Genomic DNA, 4,898 nt, shown 5'->3' on the forward strand with positions numbered 1-4,898 from the left:
AAGCAATCTGTCCTGTAGCGAGGCTGGCTCCAGCAGCTAGACCCTGATAAGAAGACCCTCTGGCCTCCCCCGCTAGTGTTAGACCCAGCGGACTAAGCTTCGCCTTTCTAATCCCCTCCAAAGAAGAAGAAGAAGGGAGGAGAGAGGGGGGGGAAAAAGTGCTTTGATTATTTTTGCTGAGCAATAAAGCAAAAAAAAAACTGGGGAGCGGAGGTGGTCGCAAAGGCGGTGGGTCGGTATAGAGAAAGGTGGAGGAGGGCCTTGATTGGCACATTCATCGGGTGGCGTTTATCACTGATGGTGATCAGTGCTGTGGTTAATAACGTCCACCAGCGGACCTAGTCTGGAGGTGGTGGTGTTTTGTTACTCATTTTCTATACTCACTTCTTTCTTCTCTTCTACCTGTGAGAACAAGTGCTTGGAAACAATCAATCAGAAATAATCTGTGTGGAGAGGTAAGATGGTGTTAATATAATGAGAGTGAGATATGAGAGTGTGCTGCAAATGTATAGCCTGCAGCTCCAATGCCATTTGGTTAACCCACAGAGTCAAAGTAACACTGAGGGTTATACAGTGTAGAATACTGTAGGTGCCACTCAGCTCCGCCAGACACTGGCAGCTCCATCATGCCACGCTGGCAGGTAACCAGACCAGCAACGAAACGTCCAAACACGTCCATGTTTAAATCTGAACTGCACCAGAATGATTACAGCATCTCAACCACCCCAAACACACATACTGTACTCACACACACATACACAGTCACACATGCACGGCATGCGCATGCACACGCACGCACACGCACACGCACACGCACACGCACACACACACACACACACACACACGCACACGCACACGCACACACACACACACACACACACACACACACACACACACGACGCAAGATGCAAATGAACCAGGTTTGTGTGAGATATCACTCCACCTTTAAGCTATGCAAAAATATTCACGATCCCAAGCCTGGAGAATGAGGAGGAAAATAATAAGATATGAAAAGTATATATTTTGCCACCGCAGCTGTATATTCAGGCTGTCTGGAGTGTGCTGGGGATTTGTTACCGTCTATCACCTTTTTCTTCACTCCAGGAACATTAAAGCAACCCCCTCAACCCTCCCCCTGTCGTTGCATCCTCCTCTAATTAAAGTGTTTGTTGTCACCCTCAGATCCAGGGTGTGAAATCAAGTTAGCAGTTTATGTAAGAGCCGTGGCAAAAATCAAACACTTTGTTCATCAGAAAGACAGGGACTTCAATCACTCCCAAGCTGGTATATATGTTCCCATTGTTGAGTTTGCTATCTGCATGCTAAGCCAATTTTCTACTTAAGACTCGCTGCTTTAAAAAAATGTTATTTGGTTCCCTATGTGGTCTTAATTCTTACCCCTCACTGATAAGCGCAGCCACGGCAGACAGGGAAAATATAGGTCCAATTATAGAGGACTTTAAATTCCAAATCATTGTGTGGAGAATGGCAGAGAAGAAATAATAATGTTAATGAAAAAGTAAAGGGGGAAATGTTGAGGTGCGATGGTCCATTTCACAAGCACAACCTGCCCCTCCCCCAAGGGAGCCACACACTGATTCAATGAGTTTAATACTCATAACCAAAGGCGGGAGAGAGAGAGAGAGAGAGAGAGAGAGAGAGAGAGAGAGAGAGAGAGAGAGAGAGAGAGAGAGAGAGAGAGAGAGAGAGAGAGAAAACAGAGAGAAAACAGAGAGAAAACAGAGAGAAGACAAAATGGCAAGTGTCAATTCTCTTGAATCATAAGATTTCGACAAATATTTCCATGACGACAGGCGTGTACGCTAGTCGATTTCATTAACACCATCTTTTTATTGTATTTCTATGTATTCTTCATAAATAACTGATATCAGGATCATAGTCCAGCTGGGTCATGGTCCTGGACATGAAGGAGAGCCAGGTGGCATATCTTTTCGGGGATGAATAGGAGACACCGCACTGCACTGTCAGACAGACTGCAGGGATTTGCGCGCGCACACGCACACGCACACGCACACACACACACACACACACACACACACACACACACACACACACACACACACACACACACACACACACACACACGTCACACACACACACACACAGGCCAAGCTGCAGCAGCTGGGCCAACCCAGAAACGGAGCCCTGCATGCTTTTTGGGGACAGGTGTGGCTCAAAGTGGGTCTGCCATGTATGCAGCTCTAGGGTCAGTGGTCTGGCAGAATTCTGCTGCTGCTCGACTGCATGGTTTTCTGTCGGTATCATGCCACCTGCACCCCCCCCCCCCACCCCCCACCCCTCCTCATCCCCCCCGCCCCCACCCCCGAGGGGCAACAGGATCTGGTCCAGAGGGATAACAGAGGAGGGGAGAAAAAAGAATCCAATTCCTTATCCAGCCTGGCAACTGACTTAATTCCATTTTTGGCAGACTGCAGCCTAGACTGATCCACTGCCTGTAGCCTCCCCCACCACACAGGAAAATACCCTGTTCTATAAAGCAACTGTATACCTCTTTGAAAGAGATGGAATTCCCATTCAGGAATGCTTGATAAAGTTGGATGAGTTAAAGTTGGGGCCTATATGGACGTATGTTCTACTACGGCAGTGGTTCTCAACCTTTTCAGGCTGTGACCCCCCCCCCCCCCCCCATTGTATGTATTCAAGTTGTATACCAAAGTTAACATGCAATATGTGCTCTAGTACAGAGCTGTGTGTATAAAATTGTGTTCAGAACTTTTCTGTGCATTACGGTTCACGCATTCACCAGCACGTGCAGTGTTCTTATGTGCAAGCCAGTGCAGCCAGGACTGACTCACGCAGCCCTCAAGTGGCCCTATATGCCTATGACCAGCGGAGCACATTACAGGTCACACTCACAAGGTGTCCTCCCTCAATGCCTCCCCCCCCCCCCCACTTCCACACTGCCCCAGTGGACCCGACCCGGAGAAAAAAACCCATCACAGAACATCACACAGATAGCAACAGTTCCAGTCCGCCTCCCCTCCAAGAGCCACTGCTGAGACGGCCAAATTGAAAAGGAGGAGCAGCTAAGGCCCTGGACCATGAAAGAGGATAGGAGGGGAAGAAGAAGAAGAAGAAGGAGAAGAAGAAGAAGAGATGTAGAGAGGAGGGCAAAAGAGAGAGAAAAAAAAGAAAAGAACGGAGTGATGAAAAACAAAAGAGTAGAGCTGGTTTTTTGAAAGGACCCCTTCCGTCCCCATCACTTAAGAGACATAAGGGGGGAACTGATGAGCAGTGAAAGGAGAACAGAGACGGACAAATTATTAACACTCCTGCGATCACTTTTAAGTTGACAAAAGGGGTTGTGGGGGGATCCGCAAAAGGGGTTTTGGGGCAGGGGGGCATCCCTGTATGGGAAGGGGGGGGGGGGGGGGGGGATGTGGGGCATTGACGTTTCACCCAGTGGGCCACCCTCTCTTTTAATTAGCCACTAGAGCTAAATTACTCCCCCCCCGCCCCACACGCATGCACGCACGCACGCACGCATGCACGCACGCACGCACGCACGCACACACACACGCACACGCACACGCACACGCACGCACACACACGCACGCACACACGCACACGCACGCACACACACACACACACACACGCACGCACGCACGCACGCACGCACGCACGCACACACACACACACACACACACACACACACACACACACACACACACACACACACACACACACACAATCCCCCAGCCAAAGTGAGTGGGAGGGGGTGAGCCTCCCACTCAGTAACTACACCCCCATCTGCTCTGGTAGGTACACCCAAAGAGATGCCCCATGCAGGGTGGCCCAGTTGGACCCCCCCCCCCATGAGTCACATTGAGTGGTCTTTCCCAGAAACAATGGGACGATCCACGCAAGAACAACTGTGTTCTAGTTAGAGAATGGTGGAAGGACATGCATGGCTGTGTGTCTGTGTGTGTGTGTGGGTGTGCGTGCGTGCGTGCGTGCGTGCGTGCGTGTTTGTGTGTTCCCGTGTTGATTTCTATGGCAAATTTTGATTTACTTTTAGTTATATAAACTGAAATGTTTCAGTACAAACATTTTTCGTCATTGTTTTAGTCGACAAACTCAAGAGTGGTGTGTTCCTGACATACTGTAGTTCCCTTTTCCAGAAGGGAACTATACATTTCCTACTTTCCTGTTCCGGGTCAGTTTCGAATACACGCCGATGGAAAAGGGGCTTGCCCGTTTTTCCTTTTCTGTAATGTATGCAGATTCAAACACAGTTATATACTTATATACTTATATACTTATATGGGGGTCCGCACGTAATTCCGACGGAGCAAATTTTGGACCAGAAACTCCTTGTCATGTGTTTTCAGTTCAAATCAGCTGATGAACCACTCAAACAAAGCAGCAGGAAACTGACCTGGAACTTGGAATGGCAGTGCCTCATTCTGGGAAAAGGAATTACAGTCATGCAGTCTATTTGGGGACAAAGTTAGTGTCCTGAATTTGATTTGACTGGTTTCATAAGTGTTACAGTTAGGAGATATGGGGCTGTATTTTGCGTGTCTTTAAGTACCAGTTCTTATTACTTAACTGAAGACCTGGAAGAGTGATCAATGCCATTTGGCTATTCTGAGTGTCCCAAAAGCATTGACCACGCCTCCAGGCCTCCTCAAGTTAAGTAATAAGACCTGGTACTTAAGACACGCAAAATACAGCCCATGGAATCCCCAAAAGTTTGCAAAACTCAGGTGTGTGTGTGTGCGTGTGCGTGTGTGTGTGCGCGTGTGTGTGTGTGTGCGTGTGCACGCACCTCCTGTCTCATTAACATTCTCCTATATGGCGAGGTCCACACATGCTGCACTTTTCCAAATTGATTCCATTTAACTGAGATCTCA

Source organism: Protomyctophum bolini (genome assembly GCF_963924005.1).
Source record: "Protomyctophum bolini genome assembly, chromosome: 3".
Taxonomy (NCBI): domain Eukaryota; kingdom Metazoa; phylum Chordata; class Actinopteri; order Myctophiformes; family Myctophidae; genus Protomyctophum; species Protomyctophum bolini.